At 33.4% G+C, this 24,057-nt stretch overlaps 1 pseudogene; it reads left to right on the top strand.

Annotated features, from left to right (window-relative positions):
- Positions 1-24,057, top strand: part of LOC123241602 — an 81,088-nt pseudogene that overhangs the window by 51,743 nt on the left and 5,288 nt on the right.

The raw sequence follows: 24,057 nt of genomic DNA, 5'->3' as shown, positions 1-24,057 counted from the left end.
ATATATATATATATATATATATACATAGATACATCATATATCTATCTATGTTAATAGAAATGGTACTGATTGAAAATCTATCACATTCTTAGAATCTACCCTATTGAGATATTTTTTCTATTTAATAATTTGTTCAGGTCCAGAAACTTGGCCAAACCACCAAAATCTGAACTTAGCATTGTTGCTTTCATTGACTAATCACTTCACTCCATTTGCTCATGGAAAGCTGATTATTACAGTAAGTGTTATGGTTCAACAATCACAAGCCCTTACTCATGAGAAAGAAGTAAAATAAAAGTTAAAGAAAAGAGGAAGCTAGGGGCCTCTTGTGATGCTTAGACAAGTAAATCCCTGCTACTAGCCTCCATGTAGGAGTGGGCAAAATGATATTTGGGTAATCAAAGGACTCTTTCTCCTTAGAGATTTTCATATTTTTTCATAGAACTACAACCAAATAGAATGAATTTGAATTTCAACAATAAACTGCTTCCTCTTTTAAAAGGACCCCAGCTTCCTTGGATAGTCTAGATAAAAAAATGAATCAGGGACTCTTAGCAATATGTTACACAAGATAAGAAACTGATCCCTGCCCCCTCATACAGAAATTATCCTATGGTAGGCTGATAAAGAGGCTTGGTATAATCAGAGGAGGGAATTTTAAGCTGGGATTTGCATACCTATTATTTGGCAATTTGCCTGTCATAGAGTAAGCCCTTAATAAAATTTTGATAATTGCTTGATTGGCAAGAACCCTGGAATTTCAATTAGGATTTGAGAGATGGATAGGATTTGTCAGAATTGTAAAAGGATAATAAGCAAAAGGGATAGTATGAAAAATGTTATGAATGTTGACAATTATCCATTTTGTACGATCTGCAAATATTTCACTTTGACTTGAACCTAGGTTTATTGTCACAGGGTTATGCAAGTTAAAGCTGGAAAATGAAGATGAATGTTTATTAGGCAATTAAATTAGTGTTTGTGTTTGGCTAGATTCTTATAACTTCTCATCAAATACAGTGTAAAAGGTATATTGTTTTGAAGCCATATTTATTGATGCAAAATATGTATTGGGTGCATTTGGTTGTCTAACACAAGGAAATACACTGTTGATGGATGCCAGAGCATTTTAAATTCAAGATAAAATTGTTTAGGCTCAAGACATTTGGAATCCTTGCTGATTTCTCCTAACACAAGTGCTAACAGCTGAGACACAGATCCTCAACATTCACAGGAGACCAAAGTGGGACTGAGGGTATTTTATATATACTGGAAAAGAGACACCTTTTTCCTTAAATAGGTAATATATTTCCTTTTAGCTTGTTGCATTATTGAACTTCATACAACCAGAGAAATGGGGTCACAAATAAAACTTACTATCCATTGGGCATGGATATGTGAAAGGATATAATTATCTCCCATAGTCCAGACAGAGAGAAGGGAACATTAAGTATGTATTCAATCTCTGAATGCTTAATTTTTTATGCAGTGGAAATGTTCAGAGATTATACCAATCTCATTAGCTTGAGTGGAGTGAAGAACAATTATACTCTGTGTCAATACAACAGAAAACTAAAAGAATATTTGTCGTTGTTATTGCAGAGACTGCTGTTGTTCATAATGATGATGTTATTGTTTTTGTTGCTGATGCTATTGTTGAGACCTGTGGCTTCTTTGACAGAGTACACCTAATTTAGAAAGAGACTTGGAGAATTGCCAGAGACACCAATAGGTCACATTATACACATCAAATCCATCAAATGACAAAGTTGAGGCTTAGAAATCAAATTAACTGATAAGCAAATTGAACACCAGAAATGACCAGATTGAAAAGGAAAACCAAAAGATTATAGCTGAAAACCAAAAGATTATAACCGAAAAACAGTCCCTAAAGGCTAGAATTGAGCAATTAGAAGCTAATGATCTCTCAAGACAGCAAGAACAAATAAAACAAAGTGAAAAGACTGATAAAATAGAAGGAAACATGAAATATCTCAATGAGAAAGTGACAGACCAAGAAAACAGATCTAGAAGAGACAATCTGAGAATCATTGGTCTTCCTGAAAAAGAAGAAATTAATAGAAATTTGGACTCCATATTAAAAGAAATTATTCAGCAAAATTGCCCTAAAGTTCTACAACAAGAGGGCAATATAGACATTGAAAGGATCCATAGATCACCCTTTACACTAGACCCAGAAAGGACAACCCCCAGGAATATAATAGGCAAATTCAAGAGCTTCCAAGTAAAAGAAAACAATCTTACAAGAAGCCAGAAAGAGACAATTCAAATATCAAGGAGCACCAATCAGGATCACACATGATCTGGCAGCCTCCACGCTAAAAGACCTCAAGGCTTGGAATATAATATTCAGAAAGACAAGAGAGCCTCTTTAAGGGCTTCAATAAGATCTAATGATCTGTATTCCTATGTGGAGAAATGCTATGTATAATTCTCTGTAGTGAACTCTATTCACTATTATAGTATTCACTATTATAGTAATCAGAAGAATAATTCATAGGGAGAGGGTGGAATACTAAAGGGTCTAAGATGATATGGGGAGTGGGAAAGAGGGGGGTGAAGAGTAGGGGACACCAAGATAAACTTGAGTGAATAAGAAAAATAGGATATTCTATTACACACAAAGAGGGCATGGGAATGGGAGGGGACAAATACTATTATAAGAAGGAGAGGAAGAGAGCATTAAGGGGTTATATTTAAACCTTATTCTTAGTGTAATCAACCCGGAGAGGGAAGAGTAGCTATATTATCCATTGGGATAAAAAACTATCTCACTCTTCTGAGAAAGTCAGAAGGGATAAACCAAAGGGAGCAGGGGAGTGGGGAGGTCAAAAAAGGGAAGGGAGAAGAAGGGGGAGGGAATTCAATAGGCCTTTTAAAACAAAAAGAGGGGAATAACAACGGAGGGGCCAGAAAGGGAAGTCAATCAAGGGAGGGGATAAGGGATAACAGCTCAAAGCAAACCACTGGTTTAAAAGAAAATAGTGTAAGAAGAAGGGGTGAGTCTAGCGGAGGATACAAAAATGTCAGTGAATGCACAACTGATAATTATAACTCTGAATGTGAATGGGATGAACTCACTCATAAAACAGAAGCAAATAGCAGAGTAGATCAGAAAACAAAATCCTACCATATGTTGTCTACAAGAAACACATATGAGGCAGGTGGACATACACAAGTTTAAGGTTCAGGGCTTGAGCAAAATCTTTTGGGCGTCAAATGAGAAAAAGAAGGCAGGAGTGGCTATTATGATTTCTGACAAAGCCAAAGTAAAAATAGATATGATTAAAAAAAACGGGGAAGGTCATTACATCTGATTAAAGGCAGTATAAACAATGAGGAAGTAACACTGCTCAATATGTATGCACCAAGTAGCATAGCATCCAAATTCAAAAAGGAGAAACTGGCAGAACTCAAGAAGGAAATAGATAGTAAAACCATACTAGTGGGAGATCTAAATATTCCTCTGTCAGATCTAGATAAATCAAACCAAAAAATAAATAAGAAAGAGGTAAGAGAGGTGAATGAAGTCCTAGAAAAATTAGATTTAATTGATATGTGGAGAAAAATAAATAGGGACAAAAAGGAATATATCTTCTTTTCAGCTGTACATGGTACATTCACAAAGATTGACCATGTAATAAGGCATAGAAACATTGCAAACAAATGCAAAAGAGCAAAAATAATAAATGTAACCTTCTCAGATCATAATGCAATAAAAATAATAATTAGTAAGGGTACTTGGACAGGCAAATCAAAAACCAATTGGGAATAAAATAATATGATTATCCTAAACCAATTAGTCAAAGAAGAAATCATAGAAACAATCAACAATTTCATTGAAGAGAATGACAATGATGAGACATCCTACCAAACTCTGTGGGATGTGGTCAAGGCAGTACTCAGCAGGAAATTTATATCCTTGAGTGCATATATTAACAAATTAAGGAGGTCTGAAAAGCCTTCACTGTACCATGAAGACCAAAATTGAACGTTGGGGTCCAGTTAATTGAATTATGGGGAGTTAAATTTGAATTGAATGTATTGTTTTGACTGTACATGTTATGCCAATAGGGGACTGCCCCCAAATTGTTTTTTTTTGTCAATGTGGCTAATTTTATCCATTTGTTCATATATTTCTTTTATCCCCCAAATACCTAAAATTTAGAAGTTGTCTATGTTTACAGGTCCAGTGAAGAAAAAGGGTTAATCTTTTTTTTTGTTGTTGTTGGACCTCAGGGGGAATTGTATATTTGAAATTGGGAAGATGCCATTTAAAAGTATGTTATATATTTCCTATGGACATGTGAGAGACTTCAAAACTACATTTCCCATGATTCCTGATGGCAAACAGGAAGTATGATGATGTAAGAGAGGGGATAAGTCTCCTGGGTCAGGAGGAAGTGGCCCTCTCTTAGCTACCTGGGCACACGATAGGAGAGGTAAAAATGGCTGAGGCAATGTGAATTTTTACAGGCTTGTGGTCTAATGATTTTATCCCTATCAGCATGGCTTTAATTAAAATACTAATTTCTATTATTATATCAGTCTTTATTATTTTTAATCATAACACCTGCCAAGATGGATGCCTGTGGTTCCCTCAAGAAATAAAAGAAAATAATTCCTTCCCTCTTTAGCCCTTGTCTTAATTTTTGATATAATGATTCACCAGAGGCTTTGAGTAGGTAGCAAATGGGATTTACTTATGTCAGGGATAATCAGAAGGAGAGAGGGGTTTAGGGTTTTGCAACAGCCACTAGGGAGAAAGCAGATGGTGGGGGAAGGGTCACAGGAGGGGTTATATTAAGAGAGCCAGATCTCCCAGTCAGGAAGATTTGACTGTCTTAAAGCAAAGTGTTTACTAGATCAATAAAATAAAGAATAGCTTGATTTAAGGATATCCTACTTGCCTACAGAAAACTAAACCCACAATGTCTAATCACCAAAACCCACCCTTCCTCTCAGGGCCCTAAGGGAAATTCAGGGAAAAATAGCAGGGATGTAATATGGAGAGGTCAGGGAGAGGTCCAGAGAAATCAGCTAGGTCCAAATGACCCAAAAGACTGGAACACAGGCCAAGGCAGAGCCAAAAGCAGAGCCAATAGGCAGAGCCAAAGCCAGAAGGCAAAAGCCCTGTCAGTTGGAACTTCAGCCCTATTTATAGCCCCAGGCTTCAACTGACTTTCTGAAAATTCTAAATTCCTATCTGCCAGGGCTGCTTACAGTTGAACTTAGCAAAAGCAAAAGCTTCTGTAGCATCCTTGCATTACAATGGTCAATCATGCTAACATTTTTTACTAAGATTAAACCAGCCTTGAAATAATGGTATGAATCACACCTGGAAAGAGTATATAATCTTTGTGATATCTTTGTAATCTCTCACCTAGTATTTAATTTAAAATTTTTGCATCAAAAATTCATTACAGATATTTGTCTATAATTTTCTTTCTCTGGTTTTGCTCTTTCCAGTTTACATATCAAAACAATATTCGCATCATGGAAGGAGAATAGTAAGACTCTTTCTTTGGTAATTTTTCCAAATAGTTTATAAAAACCTGGAATTTTTAAAAAACTTTACAGGTCTAGTAGAATTCACATGGGAATCCATCTGTTTCTGATGATTTTTTTCTTAGGGAACTAATTGTTAAATTTTTTCCCTCTTAAATATAGTTATTTAAATATTCTATTCCCATTCTTCTTCCTATTGGAAATTTATATTTCTGCAAACATTCATCCATTTCACTAAGATTGTCCAACTTATTTGTATGTAAGTGAGCAAAAAAAACTCCTAATTTCTTATTTTCATTGGCAGTTTATTCATCTTTACATTTTTGTTAATGATAATTCAATATTCTTCTTTCCTTTTAAAATCATACTAATTAATGGTTTATTCATTTCATAGCTTTTTTGTAAAGCTATGTTTTAGTCTAATATATTAGTTCAATAATTTTCTAATTTTCATCTCTCCTTTCATTTTCATTATTTCTATTTTGTGTTTATGTAGTTTTCTTTAAGTGGAAAATCCTATTCATTGATCTGCTCTTTTTCTATTTTATCAATATAAGTACTTGGAAAAATAAATTTTTCTTAGTATTGCTTTGGCTTTTTCACTGTTTCATTTTTAACACTGCTGTCATTCTCTTTAATGAAATTCTTTATTGTTTCCATGATTTGTGACTTAACTTACTGATTTTTTTAAATTAGATTATTTTGTTTCCAGTTAACTTTTAATGTATGGATCCATAGTCTTTTATTGAATATAATTTTCTTGTGTCCTATTTTTAACGTGATACAGTTATATTATTTTTTTTTACTTTCTGCATTTGTGTGTAAGATTTCTATGCCTTAATACATGGTCTTTTTTTTGTGAAGGTGCTATGTACACATGAAGGGAAAAAATACTACTTTATATTACCATTCAGTTTTCTCCATAGGCTTCTCATATCTTATTTTTTAAAACTCTATTCCTTTCCTTATCTTCTTTCTTATTAATTTTAGAGTTACATTTCTCTAGCACAGAGAGAAGAAAGTTGAGATTCTCTACCAGTATGGTTTTACTCTCTCTTTCCTCCCATAATTCATTTAACTTTTTCTTTAAAATTTTAAAATGCTATGCCATTTGCTTCATTTATGCTTAGTAGGTATTTTATTTCATTGTCTATTGTTCTTTTTATGTAGTTTTCCTACTTATCACATTTAATTAGTTCTAATTTTTCTTTTGCTTTCTCTGAGATCTTTATTGCTGCCCCTTCATTTTTTTCTTCAGTTCAAGAATAATTGATTCTGTTTTAACCACTTATTTTAACTTGGTGTCTATTTCAAAGTTATTTCTTATAAACAACATAGTGCTTTATTTTTCTTTTTAATTTATTCTGCTACCTGCTTCCATTTTGTGGGTAAATTAATGCCATTCACATGAATAATTATGAAAACAAATTGTTCATTTCTTCCTATCTTATTTCTATTTATACTTTCTCTTTTTATTGTCTCTCCCCAAAGTCTGTTGTTTTTTTCTGACCATTGCTATATATTTTATCTGCTCTTACATTAAATACTCCAGTCTCCCTTTTCCTTTTCTTATTCTATATCCCTTTTTGGTAAGAGATTTATATATTACCAAATACACACACATATATGTACATATATACATACACACATATATACATATATATGTAGATACACACATATGTATTTGCCTCTTTGATCCAATTTAGATATGTTTGTGCTCATTAGTTTATATTTACCCAATTTTAATTTGTAAGAAAATATTTTCTTCAATGAACTTTTGTACCTCTTTTTCTATTTTGTGCTGGAATTCCTTGTTATTTTTTCTGACCAGTTACCAGGTTTTCTTATCATCTGTGTCTTTAGAACTCCTAAATATGTTGCTGCTCCTGTCACCTATACTTTATCCCACCACTGATATTTCATCCAAAAGGATTTCAGGTTATCCTCCATAATTGGGTCACAGATCTCTATTACTGACTGCCTAATTACCTTGGACTAGATAAAATGTCTCACTCTTAACTTTTCTTGCCTCTAGAATTTGATTAGATGTGTTATTTTAAAGTTTTTTAGAGTGGAATATTATAGGAGATCTGCTGAATGTTTTCTCTATTCTGCCATTTGAACTCTGCCCTTGGAATTCCAATCATGACTTTTGACATTCACTTTTCAAAATTTTAAAACAAAATAATTAATTCATGTTCAAATAGGAGACGTAAGGTATTCTGGGAACATATTTTACTACCTCTGTAAAACCCTAGAAACCAAAGAACTACTCATAAATTAGAAATATCTAATCTTAGATCCCCATTTAAAAGAAGGAAAACTGAAGCTCAGAAAAGTGACATGAATGGCTATTTTCCAGTAATCACTAAGTATATTAGGAAGAGGAGTGGGGAAAGAGTTTCTGTGCAGATAGAGTTAAATATTTATCACCTTACTTCTACCAGCGCTTTCCCAAGAATGCTACAACAATTCCTTGACCTATCTAATCCTCTGGATCTTGTAGAAACTGCAATGTAATGTCGTCTTGTCCAGTTCCACTAGTAATTAATAATTGGTATTAACTACCATTTGGTCTGAAAAGTGATCTAAGGAATGATGATGTATGTCTGCAGTTAGAGATGACTTTGCCATCTCCTTTAGTCTGGATCTGTTAAGATTCTACCAGAATAATATTGACCTTTTAAATTTACTATGTTTTGTGAAATAATCTTTCTAGACTGTATTTGGATTGCAGAATACGTTGTTCAATTTGAAAATGACTCATTTTGAATTGCCAAACATCTTTCAAAGTACATTTCAAAATACTATACACAATTGTCTGTGGAGTGCTAAAAACATAGAGTACTTTTAAAACAATTCTTATAATATTTTGTCAGTTACTTGAGAAGAAATACAGAAACCATATAGGCTCTATCCTATCTTTTAAATTATAGTCATATTTACTTAAAAGTAAGGTAAATTCATAACACAAGAAATAATTTTAAGGAAAAGTTTATTAAACATAATAACAAATGTATATGTTACACATAATTATAATGATGCAGGTATATGTATGTGCATATATATGTGTAAACAGTATATTTGTATAAGTGTGTATGTGTGTGTGTGTGTGTGTGAGCTTGTGAATTCAGTAAGGTTTCTGAAACTAATACTTAAACAATTATCTACAGCAGATACTGGTTACATGACATAATTAAGGTCCTACAGCTATTACATTGTCTCCAAGGTAAACTCTAAGTCTTGATTTTTTTCCTTCTACTCTTTATCTCCTTCTGATATTAGGATACCATAATATTAAATGACAGTTGTACAATCATTTTATACTATCTCAAAATATTGAATAAAATTACCTGGGATATACTCCTTTTTGCATGTTAAGACTATGGTTCTTATTCTACATGAGAATTAAAATAAATATTTCCTTAAAAAAGAAATTATTTTCTATGGTTAAGTTCCCTAGCTGTTTTATAAGTAAACCAGACTACTTCAGTCAGTAATTGAGAATCAACCTGACACAACAACCACATTACATGCCCAAGAGGACAGAAAATATATGCGAGCAGTTGATGAGTAATGATTAATGGTGATTATGATGATTAAGAATAAATAATAGGTCCTGGATATTTTGGGGTTCTCACCCCCCTTCCATCTGTACAATGGATGACAAATGCAGTGCACAGCTGCACTGCAATTTACATGTCTTCTGTTTTGTAGTATTAGTGACTTTGTGATATTATTTAATATTGTGAGTCTGTAAGGCACAGACTCACACAATTATTTCAACATGGAATATGAGTATATAAATTTAATTTAAAATTTTTTTTAAAAATACACCTGGTGGAGCCCAATAGGATATGCTAAGTGGGCTTGTGTGAAAGAAACTAACCAAGATTAAATTTAGTAAACTGACTTTCTATTATCTACAATGATGTCAACAAGGTACCAAAGGATATGGAATGTTGGAAAAGAAATAATTTTCCCATTCAAATAGTTTACTAGTCTCAGAATATGATGATTTCTTATAAGGAAAAAGTATTCAAGAAGGGAAAACATACATTTCATCTACTGAACAGCTGGAACACTCCCTTTTCCTGTTTAAGTATTTGGAAGAAAAATGTAGAGGAAGAGAATGAATCACTTGATGCCCACTTTGAATTAATGCCAGCAACACTCTTGTAGGTGGCATATGAGAAAGAGTTTTAAAAGTACATTGGTTGTAGTCTATCATTCAAAAATTTATTTTTTCAGATCTCTTGGTGAAAGTCTTTAGTCCTGCGAGTAGAATGCAAAAATTGTCAATACTTTCTTGGTTTTGATATCCTCTGAGGAAAATATTCTAGAGTAATAGTGAATATAAATAGTAGAACGTGTGCTTGCATTTTGCAGGGTGTCATTGCTTGACTAGGGATGATCCCTTATCATCCCCAGGGATGCCTCCTGAGGTAGACAATGTGTGTGAGATAATAAGGTTTCAAGAACAGATTGACAATTTGTGTATAAATCTTCTAAACATGATTGATATATTTCTTGACTGATATAGATAATGTGTAAATGGACTTTGAAATGGTTTAACCCCCTTTGACTATAATAACTCAATTGAACACATTCTGAAAAAAATCAGCTAAGATAACCTCTATGTACATCATACAGGAAACCAAATCTGTCTTTACACTACTTTTTCCTAAAAATAGTATATGGTTGAATAACAAAAATATCCAAAGAAAAATTTCATTAAAATCTGTGGATAATGGAAGAGAAAACCCAAACAGAAGCTAGCAGGAGTATAGGTAAATAGAGTAGAGTCAAAATTTCAGAAGATTCCTAAAAAGCAAAGTTTCATAGAGTAATTATAGAGAGCATATGACTTAAATGAGGAAATTTACATAGAGAATGAGAGAAAAGATTAAATTCCCATTTTGAAAGAGGCTAAGAAGGCAATAGGAAATTAATTAGATCCCTGATTGAAGATGTTGCACAGGGGACAGAAAACCATGCAATGTCTTGATTCAGGAAGTATCAGAGTGAACTGAAAATGCTACAGGCTAAAGGTCCAAAGTTAAAAAGGAAAACAATGCAAAACACTGCCTAGAGAAGCCTTAAGTTAGAAAAGGGTTGTCCCATTCATCTAACCACCCAGTACTTGAGAAAGAAAATTCCATGAAGTACTGACTCCACTCAGTACACTGTGCTTTATATAGTATACAGGAATGTCTAGATTACTGATCAAAGAAGTCCATGGAGAAAGAGATCGTGTAGGTTTCTAATCAAGGAAGTTTCAAATTAAATTGAAAATTATCTAGTACCCTATTTATGGTCATCTGACTTCAAAGTTCTAACCAGAGATTTTTGAGGCTTGTTATTTTAATGTATGGTCACACTAAGGGAAGTGCAAGTCAGTGGAAGGTACTAAAGAAAGTTGTTAGGACTGAATAGAGATTTATCATTCAATAATATGTGGAATGGGAAAGAACTTGGCACTTACACAATGTTCCAATGCAGGAAAGAAGGCTTAAAATGAGTAAACACCTAATATATCATTATCAAATAATTAAGTATACTTAAGACCCAATCCAAAAGAGAATAATTTCACATCATCTGTGTGGTATAACCATCAGTGAAAATTAGAGTTTCGGTACAAGTTTGACTTGAGTTCTTGGCAGAGGAGGGAAATGAAGCAAGGGTTTAAGATGACCACAGAAGAAATAAAAGTACCAAGATCATTGAAACTTCCTCCTCCAAAAAATATTTTTCTAAGCCTATCCCCACTCCTATACATAGCATCATATATGGAATTGTAAGTCCTCAGAGGAATTGTGTATTATTAAATATTTTATCTCCTTTTGTACTGACATGGTTTTGAACATTATAAATCCTCAAAAGAAATTTGTAGAATTGAGAGGAATTGTTTTCAGAGTATTAAGAAATTTAGTGTTTTATAAAGTTACAGTTAATTTTCAATTTAGAAACTAAAGTTTTAGTTTCTCATACATGTAACAATGGAAGAGACTTTATGGGTCCCCATATGACAAAACTGAGGGCTCAAGGAATAAAATAATTTGTCCAATATTAAACAAGTAGTTAGTAGCAGAATAAAGATTCCATCTAATGTCTTCTAATGTCAGGTTCAACTCTGTTTTCATAGTGCCACTACATTCTGTGTAAGTATAATGGGCTTGACCTTGTGATGTCCCACTTTTATTATTAGATATTATTTTTCTTCCTCCTTCACCTCTCAAATTAAATATTGAATGACCATGATAATCAAAGACTATCATCCTCATTGGTTAAATCAATCAATATTTTTAAGCATACATACTATATGCTTATATACATCCCATGCAAGCTCCACCTGATTTATTTAGACAGAGATTTATCAAATGTTTGCTATGGCCAAGACCTCAAAGGCATCATAAGTAAAGAGTCATGATAAGTTTAAAAGAACAAAAAAAAATAATAAGTTCAAGAATGGTCTAGAGCTATGATTATATCCCAAAGCTAAGACAGAAACACAGGTCATGAGTTTTATTGATATCCAAAATACTGATTACATAAATATTATAGCCCAAAGGAAGATATTGCATCTATACCAGTCAGGTAATAAAGATCCTGGAAGATGAAACATAGTGGAGGTCAAAGTAAGATCACCAATTGGTGATTCATTGGACTGTCTACCAGGAATGTGATATTCTGAAAGATACATGGAAAGGGAAAAGCAAGGCTAAGGATTAGATACATAGACAAGTTCAAATATAAACAGAGTGAGGAGTTGAGATGTGCAGAGCCCAGACAAGTAAAATAATCACTAAACAGATAAATGAAAGATGTGACAGTTGTCAAGACAGTCCTTTCTGAAGTAGATACTAAATTATTCCAATTTGAAACTCTCTATGACATGTAGAAATAAATCTTAGGGCAAAAGGAAATAGAAGGATGGAAAGGTCAGTTTTCTAAAACCACCTAATTAGCAAAAAGTAATATGATGTGAATCTTAACCAGGAAGATGGTGGCAGAGTAAAAAGCAGCTGCTTAACCTCTCCTTACCAAAACATACAGGACTCCTCAAGAAGACATAAAAACAAGTCCAGAAGAACAAAGGGACCCCACAGCAAGGCGCAGCATTGGAGGTATGTGGAATCGGGGCATTTCCATGCTATAAAGGGGTGAAACAGCTCTCACTAAAACACTAGCTGAGCAACCCTCTATCCCACCCCACACCACCTACAGTGCCAAAGCCAGCTCACAAGAGTTAGAGCAAGTTTGGGGCACGGATTAAGTCCTTGGCAGCTACCTGGGGTCCCCAGGGCCTGCTCCTGAGAGCAGCAAGACTTAAGACCCCAAGAGGCTAAAGAATGCGCGAGGACTTTGATTGCACAGACTCAAGTGTGGGCGAGGACTCAAGCCCAGACATGAATCCTGAGTCCAGGCGAGGACTCAGATCTTGAGCACAGGTGCGGACCTTGAGTGGGGACCCAGTACAAAAAGGGTTCACAACTGTGGAAGCAGTGCCCTGAGACTGTTAAAGGAGCCTCAGGCAGAGGAACAAGTAAGGGGACCACCAGGAGGCTTGACCATGAGAACAACTGAGACTTCAGGAGCCTAAAGAACTCAGACAGACCCAGAATGTGAGGATAAACCTGAGAGAGCACAGGGCTAACAATGACAAGCCAGAGACAAGAACCCCAAAAGAGAAAGATCATCAAGAAGAAATCTGTAACACTCGACAACTTTTACACAGATAAAATCCATTCAAAAGAGCAAACAGCAGAGGAGAACAAATAAGTAATCATATCTAAACCTTCCCAAAATAATGAAAATGGTCAAAAGCTATTGAAGAGTTCAAATCAGAGATGATGAGAAAGATGGAAGAGATTTGGTGAGAGAAGTGGGAAATAGCTCAAAAGAAAATTAACAGGTTAGAAGACAGATGCCCCAAAATCAAACAAAATGGTAAGCAAATTGGAAACCAAAATCTGGCAAGAAAATAACAGTTTAAAAGGCAGAATTTTGCAATTGGAAAGTGAGACTCAGAAATCAAATGAACTGATAAGCAAATTGAACACCAGAAATGACCAGATTGAAAAGGAAAACCAAAAGATTATAGCCGAAAACCAGTCCCTAAAGGCTAGAATTGAACAATTAGAAGCTAATGATCTCTCAAGACAGCAAGAACAAATAAAACAAAGTCAAAAGACTGATAAAATAGAAGGAAACATGAAATATCTCAATGAGAAAGTGACAGACCAAGAAAACAGGCCTAGAAGAGACAATCTGAGAATCATTGGTTTTCCTGAAAAAGCAGACATTAATAGAAATTTGGACTCCACACTAAAAGAAATTATTCAGCAAAATTGGCCTGAAGTTCTACAACAAGAGGGCAATATAGACATTGAAAGGATCCATAGATCACCCTTACACTAGACCTAGAAAAGACAACCCCCAGGAATATAATAGCCAAATTCAAGAGCTTCCAAATAAAAGAAAAAAAATTTACAAGAAGCCAGAAAGAGACAATTCAGATATCAAGGAGCACCAATCAGGATCACACAGGATCTAGCAGCCTCCACACTAAAAGACTACAAGGCTGGGAATATGATATTCAGAAAGGCAAGAGAACTGGGTCTACAACCAAGGATCACCTACCCATCAAAACTAACCATATACTTCCAAGGGAAAGTTTGGGCATTCAACAAGAGAGAAGTAATATGATGTGATAGTGCAAGAATATGGTTTCCCTCTTAAAAGAGTTATATCAAGTAAAGGTCTTCTCTACAATGCATCAGAAAGCATTAAAAATATCAGATTCCCTGAATTATAGAGTTAAAAGGTGTAAAAAGTTTCCTTAATATAGCTCATTTCTCAGGGGAATATATGCCACTTGTTATCATAAACAATTTTATTTTCACCTTTACATCTTCACAGCCTATCCTAGCAGAATTCATTCACCTGTATATGTTTTTATGAATGATTATGGAATTAAATTTCGTGTATGAGGATATTAAGAACCATAGAGCTTGGTTGACTTGGTCAGAATCAAGTCAGTGGTTGAGTGCATACTAGAATCCGCATAATCTGTTTTTCAGTACAGAACTCATTCTACTACAATTGACTAATATTCTTTGGAATCAAAGAATGGAATTGATAAAACCTTAGTTTTCTTAGCAGCCAAATCTATTCCTTTGTTCTATATAGTATCTAGTATCTTGTCAGTACTCAAGTCATGAGTAATAATTGTATTCAGTGATTTTCCATTTAAGGAAAATATGCCTTGAGGCTTAAACTAAAGAAGCCATAAGATGATCACATTACTTTTGACAGAATAAAGGAGAATCAGAATGGGATGTGAAGCTGTCTTAAGAACAGTAAATCAATTTAGCTGGCTGAATTCCAAGTATTAGACAAGCTAGTGACACCAAGAGGAAAAATCTGTTTTACTATCTGTTTAATGCAAGAAGTATATAAATGCAAAGAAACAACTCAATGTAGTTTCCCTGCTATATTTGCTTTTTTTCTAATGTTTTATTTCAGCAGTGTATCAAACTAAAGTCTGTGTGAAATATAGAGGGAAAGACTTAGATTAGGTAGATTCAGGAGACTTTTTGTTTTTTAGTTTGTTGTGTTTATTTAATTGAAATACTAACTCTGTCATTCATTTGCTATATAATCTTAAGAAATCAAAACCATTAGGTCTTCTAGTGTTCTTGTATGTAAAATGCCTTTCTTATAATGAATTATCTGAAGTTCCATCTAGGTTCAAAGATGCAAAAATTCTACATCTGAGACTGTTCTTTCTGAATTCAAATCCAACCTCAGTAAATTGTTAGCTGTTTAATTTAACCCTGTTTGTAATTTAACCTTGTTTGTCTCAGTTTCCTCATTTATAAAATGAGTTAGAAAAAGAAATGACAAAGAACTCCAGTTTTTTTTTTGCCAAGAAACCCCCATATGAGGTGAGGAAGAGTCAGACATTACTTAAATGACTGAACAATAAACAAGAAGAATGAGAGAGGGGGGGAAGGAGAGAGAGAGAAGGGAGTGTTCCCACATAAAGAAGCAGCATAGCATAATGAGTAGAGTGCTGAATTTGGAATACAAACAATCTTGGCTTAAATTATCATACTTACAAACTGTATGATCCTAGATCAAGTCATTTGCCCTTGTATTATCTACATAATACCCTAAGATTTAGTATTAAATATTAAATGAGTTTAATTTGCAATGAAGAGGGAAATCCCTGACATAGGAATTTAATGATAGAATTACCAGATCTTTCACATATTTATATGTTTTCAATTATTCCATGAATATTTGGCTTTATTAATGTGAGTCTTCTCTCTAAGATAATGAATTCTATCTCCTTGGTGTCTCTATGATTCTCATCCATGTCTTGCCCAAGTTTAATGTTCTGTGTTAGGCTTAACTCAAATTGATACAATAATTCAGGCTTCATGTTAGAATATAATAAGAACCTAATGGGTTTTAAAATGTTTATTATAAGAAGAATTTATAAAATTATTTTAAAAGAGATGAATAAGCACATAATGTTGATTCAACTGGATGACATTCCCCACTGCCTCTTCATTTTCCCAAATACACAATTCAGAGTGGTATGTTTATTTCAGCATCAAAGGGAATCATAATCATTCCCAAACAACTCTTATCTTCTCACAAGTCATTAAAAGATTACATCATGTGGACAAGAATCCAAGACAATAGTTTGCATTATTGCGTCCAGACCTATTTTTACCTGGTAATGATCTCCCTTTTCTTTTAAGGCAAACAATCCAGTTATTATGACAGATTATTCTACTTTCTCATTTGCCATGGAGACATGGAGATAAAATTGCAGGTATCCACCACCATCCTGTATTGGAAAAACAATTTTAGGGGACTATTCTAAATTCTGAAGTGGTTTATATTGGGACTAAAAAGTCATATAATTCCAAAATAGAATGAAATATTTTGGAAAATAAATTCAGTCTAGAATATATATTAAAACATAACCATCTATAGGTATTTATACTTTTCCACCTCTTTCATTTGTATAGCTTATGCTATTTTATTAAGATCAAGTTTTAGTTTAATGTAAAAATCCTTTCTGCACGGGGGCAGCTGGGTAGCTCAGTGGAGTGAGAGTCAGGCCTAGAGACAGGAGGTCCTAGGTTCAAACCCGGCCTCAGCCACTTCCCAGCTGTGTGACCCTGGGCAAGTCACTTGACCCCATTGCCCACCCTTACCAATCTTCCACCTATGAGATAATACACCGAAGTACAAGGGTTTAAAAAAAAATCCTCTCTGCAATAATATTTTCTGAATTATTTGGAAAGTTGGGTTGAATAGATACTTTTGATCTATGTTTGGTTGTTATGGACACAAGCAATCTTGAATTTAGTTTCTATGCTTGATATTTTAATAAATGCCATGTATAAACAACTTTCAAAAGCACAATTTTAATTATTCAGTAAATAAATATATAGGTATATATATTCACACCTGAAACTTTGCATGCCTCTACATGTTATTATGGAAAAACAAAACAAAACATTACATTTATGGATATTGTTTGAATTTCAACATTAAAAATATTTATCAATCAAAAGAAATTGCAAACAAAATTTTAAATACTTTTTTTAAACCACTACCTTAGTAAATTTAAAAATATTTCATGGATGTATAATTACACTGGAACAGTTTAAACCTTGATAAACAGTTAATGAGGAAATGACCTTCCAATTGAAACTGCTTTACAAATTAATAAAAAGAGTGTTATCAATAGGCTTTTCAATTTCAACTAAACTTATTTTAACTGCAAGAATCCATTTTCTCATGCTTCAATATATTTGAGATCTCTTCAGTGGGAGTACTTTTTCTAACAATGTAGACTACAACATATCTAATACTACCCATTCTGTGTAATTTTTGTCTATGAAATCCTTTAAATTTAGCAAAAGGTGTCCGTTCATTATGCTAATAGTCTTATACTTCTGTGGTTTTCATATTAAGAAAAATTATATATATTATATAATATTAAATTATCATATTAATTGAATCCATTGGCTCTCCACTGGTTTTCCTTCCTCTTGAAGGAAATAATAATAAGGAAAATGATCTCATTTTTTCCCTGATGTTACAATCCTGTGAAGATATCCTTCAGAGAACATCTTTTCAGTAATTTTTCATTTGTGAGGGGTCACAGCCTCATTTTGCCAACTCTATTGCTAGCCATTGACCTTTGAACAAACTTCAGTATGATTCTTCAGAGACTATAAGTACTCTCTGATTCATGACCATACATTACAAAAAGAATGTTTCTGTTAAATAAAATGGGACAAGATTAACAGAGTGGAAATAAATTTAATGCTTAATTATATGACTGTCATAAGAACTTGGATTCCAGATCTAGTTGATGTTCTGGACCTAGCCTCTCTGTTAGCATTGGCTGCAAGAAGAACAGCCCATCAGTCAGATCCTATAATTGGGAAAGTTGTTAGAGAGCATAAATTCTAAGCTTTCTGGCATGCCTTGGTTGAAAAGAAGGGTCTCTTTCTCCTTAATGGTATCACAAGTCTTGAAGATTCCATACAAATATGTATCTGTTTATGTAGAAAGCATCTTGTACCAATCAACTGATTGCTGGCTGATGACTGAGGTTCTGGGAGATTTGTGAGACAACTACCTGAAAGTGCAAATGAGCAAATGTGTCTAGAGCTTCAGAGAAGTAGAGCAAGCCCTCATCTGTAGCCAAAGAGAAAATTAGGCCTAAAACTTTGTAGAACAAAACAGTAGAATCAATATTTGGATATGATTCTTAAGTTTCAGAAGTGGGTATATGGATACTGGTGGTGTCCTTAAAAATTAATGGACAAGGGGCAGCTGGGTAGCTCAGTGGATTGAGAGCCATGCCTAGAGACGGGAGGTCCTAGGTTCAAATCTGGCCTCAGACACTTCCCAGCTGTGTGACCTTGGGCAAGTCACTTGACCCCCATTGCCTACCCTTACCACTCTTCCACCTATAAGTCAATACACAGAAGTTAAGGGTTTAAAATTAAAAAAAAAAATAAAAAAAATTAATGGACAAGAGGAGGAAATGAGTTTTAGGGAAAATATAATGTTTCACATTATATATATTGTGTTTAATATATCAATGAATTAGCCAGGAAATAGCTACGTAGGAAGTTGGAGCTATAAGGCCCTAGAACATGAAACAGATAAAATCTGGATTTCACAAAATGACTTCATGAAACTTCCAAGATGACCAGGACACACAAAAAACTCAGAAAACATTGAACAAAAATCCACATTTTTGCCCTTTTAAAAAAAAATCAACTTGAAGTTCTAAATCCTTTAAAATGGTTGCAAATATTTTAATCAGGAGATAAATTAAAATGGTCCTGAAGATAATGCTGATTTTAAAAAATAATGAATCATTTATAATTTTTTCCAGATAGAAGTATAGATGCACTTTTGAATTAAGTAAAAGAGGAAAAATAGCAGATACTATTTCCAAAAATGAGTGTTATTTTAGGATTATTTTTTCATATTTTCATATTACTTTTTTATGAATGCAGAATACTCTACAATTGTGGGACTTATAATATTTTCCTAGAAATAAAAATAGAGGATTAGAAATAATAAGAGATCTGAGAATTATACTGAAAAAGTTTATTGATCTCAGTAGAACTCACTGTATCCTGTAGCAAAATTAAATAAATTATTGTTATGAAAAGGAGAAAAATCGAGGAGAAAAATAATTTTACATAATGCACATGCAAAATTGATGTGGCAATATATCACTATGACTTGCATCTTTCAGTTACTGAAATATGGAATTTTTATATGTGGTAGCCACAGGGATATTCTTTACAAAGTTAACATTTAATACAGACTTCATAATTTAGAAATTTTACATCAATGTCATTGTTTAGTACAGCTGGATGATAGAAATCACCATTACTACCTGAGAAATGACACAGCTGAGCATTAGAAAATTTAGGATTAACAGACCAAGCTTTATTGTCTGGTCACAGATTGATTTAACTGAAAGTGCTGAAAATGGATAGTGCAAAATTAATGGATGAAAATTTCCAGTTAGAATTTCCATTGTTTTCAAATATCATTCTAAATTGATACAAGAAAGCAAAAACATTTGCTATAACTAGATGGTGTTCCTATTGGTATTTATTTTCAACTGCTATTTTGAATAAGTTCCATTCTACATCTAGACTTAATTTGAATACTTTCATAATTAAAAATTAACCTTGTATTCTGGATTTATTAATAACCATGTGACTCCCAGCTAATTTTGAAATCCAATGTCAATTTCTACTTATACGTTTAAAAGAGATGACATAAAGAATAATAATAATATAGTACTTCTGATGGACGTAATAATGATAATAAAACATAACTGTTTTATAGTTTGCATTTTACAAATATTATGTCATTTGATGCTCCCAACAAACCTGGGATGTGAGTGCTTTTATTTCCCCAAGTTAAAAATGAAGAAATTGATGTATATAAATAGATTTATTTTTGTTTTTTGTTTTAATAATCCTTATTTTCTGTCTTAGTAGCAGCACTAAGACAGAAGGGCAAGGACTAGGCAAATGGATCATGTGACTTTCAGAGCCACTCGGCTAGGAAGTGTCTGAAGCCAAATTTTAAAGCAGATTCTCCTGACACTAGGCATGATGATCTATCCGCTGAGTCACTTAGCTGCATTGAGGCATTTAAAGTTAAGTGAGACTTGCCCAAGTCTCACTGTATTTAAATTCAAATCTTTCTGAATTTAACTCTAATTTTTAAACCATTGCACTACCTAGTTGTGTCTATTATTGAATTCAATAGCACACTGTGTTAGCTAGTGATTTGTTTATTTCTAATTTATGATTTGGTATATACATATGCACATATATAAATCTTCACTTGACTATATATACATATGTACTACATCTTTATCTCTATATCTACATATAGATACATATATATAGTGAAAAATATATATAGTGAAATTTTATGAGGATAAGAGGTTATATGGTCATATTTCAGGACACTAGAGAAGGAACCAATAGATGAAGAAAGGGTAACAATAAGAAGCTAGAGAAAAAGATAAACTCCCGTAAATGACTACAGGAAACTGTCAGTATTAAAGTGGGGAGGCAAAGAGGGTTGGCTTCAACTTTTTAAAAGAATTATGAGATAAGGCACTCTGCTGAGACTTATAGGGTTAAGGGGAGGTAATGGACAATTTGAGAAGAAAAGAGAAGATTGTGAAATTGACAAAAGAAAGAAGTGAGAAGCTCATAATTGGAATGTCATAGAATATCTAATCCAATCCAAATATACTTTAATCTTTCCAGGCTTTTCTGTAAGACCTTCCATTAGAAGGAACTTCTGAAGGCAGACTATTATACTTTTGGACAGTGTACATTTTTACTAAGTATTTCTTTCCTTACAAAAAAAAAGTCTAAATTATCATTTAAAAAGGATTAAAAAGTAATGTCTAGAAAAAGAAGTCCTGCCAAAAATTAGAAATGAGACTCATATAAGACAGAAAATTTCAAATAACATTTCTAGATCAAATTTTATGACATACAACACATATACTGGGAATGGAAAATATGTTCCAATACTTCTATAATGATATATTTCATCATTAATGAAAAGATAAGAATAAAACCAATTACATTATGATTCCTATAGATCAGTAGCTACCATAATTCATTGAGAAGTGGTTATTTACTTTTTATTATTTTTAATTATCACACCAAGATTTAATAAATTTATTTGATATTGAATGTAAAAACTCCACTTGTAGCAAAATACAACCTGTACTTTGGCACAAATACCTTATTATTAGAGGGAATAAGCTCTTTTCCTCAGAGTAAAATCTTAAAAATTAATACACGTATATTATATTTTGGTTTTTTATATCACCTACATTACCAGTCTAACTATTCCCTCCCTTCCCAGAAAACTATTACTCATAACAAAGAATAAAAATGAAATTAAATTTTTTTAAATAATTTGAAATAACACATTGAAAAAGTCTGACATTATTTATAATGTTACACATCAATAGTCCTTCTCCTAAATAAAGCAGTCTTTTTTTTAGAAAACCCTTACCTTAGAAACTATGATATAATGCCTCAAAATGAATTCTGAAGCAGCATAACCCAGAAAAAAAGTGTTGAAATAAATTTCTTGTCCAAAAAACTTCAGAAGGCCAGCAGAAAATATTTGTTTCTGGTAGAAGTGGAAAGCAAGGCAGCATGCCAAAGCAGGCCCCACCATAGCAACAGGTTGAGAAATTGGCTGAATCAGCAGCAAAAGTTTCCAGAGCTCTCAGTCACCAATGATAAAAGGAGTTGGACAACTGCTCAGAAGGAGATTACAGGGGTTCCTTTACTGGCTATGGGTAAAGATTTGTTCCATTGCCAGTATGCAGGAGAGGGATGTGGTCTCAGTGTGAGGATGAGCACTAGTGAACACTAGCCCTTGTGACCACAGGGAAACAGGGAATCCTGGTCAGAATTCCAAAATGGGAAAGAGTGCTTATGATGACAGACCAGAGCACAGGCTGGGAGAGTATTAAACACACCTTTCCTTACATCATGCCATCTTAGAAAAACTGTAAGAAGATAGATCTCCAGCACTAATTCTGAATGAAGCTGCACAAAGAATTTGAAGCTTGAAACAGTGATCTTTTCATCACTTTCACCAGTTACAGAATTAAACTACTTTTTTTTAAAGTTAAAAGAAAAGAAAAACTTTTTAAATTTAAAAAAGTTAAAAGAAAAGAAAAACTTTTAAAAGTTAAAATAGTTAAAAGAAAAGAAAAACGTTTTAAAGTTAAAAAAAGAAAGGAAAATGTGCAAAAAATAACAAAAATAAGCAAAATACAGAAAATTATTTTGGTGACAAAGAACATCAAAACACAAGCTTAAAAGTAGATGACAAAGGCAATACAACAACCAAAACCTTCAAGAAAAATATAAATTTTTCTCATGCCCAATAAGAATTAATGGAGTAACTCAAAAAGAATTTTTAAAATCATATAAGAGAGGTAGAAGAAAAACTCAGAAAAAAAATAAGAGTGATACAGGAAAATATTGAAAAAAAAGTCAACAGCTTGGTAAAGGAGGCCACAAAAATATTGAAGGGCCTGTCCTTTGATCCAGCCATACCATTGCTGGGTTTCTACTCCAAAGAGATAATTATTAAACACACTTGTACAAAAATATTTAGCTGCGCTCTTTGTGGTGGCAAAAAACTGGAAAGCGAGTGTATGCCCTTCAATTGGGGAATGGCTGAACAAATTGTGGTATATGCTGGTGACAGAATACTATTGTGCTCAAAGGAATAATAAATTGGAGGAATTTCATGTGAACTGGAAAGACCTCCAGGAAGAGATGCAGAGTGAAAGGAGCAGAGCCAGAAGAACGTTGTACATAGAGACTGATAACACTGTGGTAAAATAGAATATAAGGGATGCCTGTATTAACAGCAATGCAATGACCCAAGACAATTCTGAGGGATTTATAGAAAAGAATACTACCCACAGTCAGAGGAAGAACTACAGGAGAGGAAACACAGAAGAAAACCAACTGCTTGAACACTTGGGTAGATGAGGACATGTTTTGAGATGTAGACCTGAAGGGACCACACCAATGTAACTCAATAATATGTAAATAAGTCTTGACTGACCACACATATTAAAAGCAGTGGAAATGCAAGTTGGCTATGTGGGGGGGGAGGATTTGAGGGGGTGAATGGTAAAGTTAAAACATGAATTATGTAACCATGGAAAATTTTTCTAAAAATAAAAAAATTAATTAAAAAAACAACAAAAAACGTCACCCTAACCCTTAAAAAAACAAAACCAAAACAAAACAAAACAGAATAAACTGATTGGATAAAAAGAGGCACACACACACACACACACACACACACACACACACACACACACACACCTCAAGAGAAAAACTCCTTAAAAAGCAAAATTGAATGAATGGAAAAGGAGCAAAAAAGCTGACTCAAGAAAATGATTGCTTAAAAATTAGAATTGAGTTAAGTGGAAGCTTATGACTCTATGGAACATTAATAAACAACCAAATAGTGCAGCTGTATGGCTCACTAGATTGAGAAGCAGGCCTAGCGATGGAAGGTCCTGAGTTCAAATCTGAATTTATGCACTTTCTAGCTTCATGACCATGAGCAAGCCACCTAAGCCCAATTTCCTAGCCTCCATCACTTCTCCATCTTGGAAGCAATACACACTTTTGATTCTAAGACAGAAGTTAAGGCTTTAATAAAAAAGAAAGAAAGAAACCATCAAAGACAAATAAATGAAAAAAAAATAGAAGAAAATGTGGAATATCTCATTGGGAAAAAAAAACAACTCACTGGTAAAATAAATATGAGAAATAATTAATTGACTACCTGAAAGCTATGATTAAAAAAATAGTTTAGGCTTCATTTTTCAAGAAATTATCAAGGAAAGCTACCCTAGTATTATTCTAATAATAG

The sequence above is a fragment of the Gracilinanus agilis genome, chromosome 3, assembly GCF_016433145.1.
Source record: "Gracilinanus agilis isolate LMUSP501 chromosome 3, AgileGrace, whole genome shotgun sequence".
NCBI lineage: Eukaryota > Metazoa > Chordata > Mammalia > Didelphimorphia > Didelphidae > Gracilinanus > Gracilinanus agilis.
Note: the sequence above shows the minus strand (reverse complement) of the source record. Positions and strands in the feature narration are given on the sequence as shown.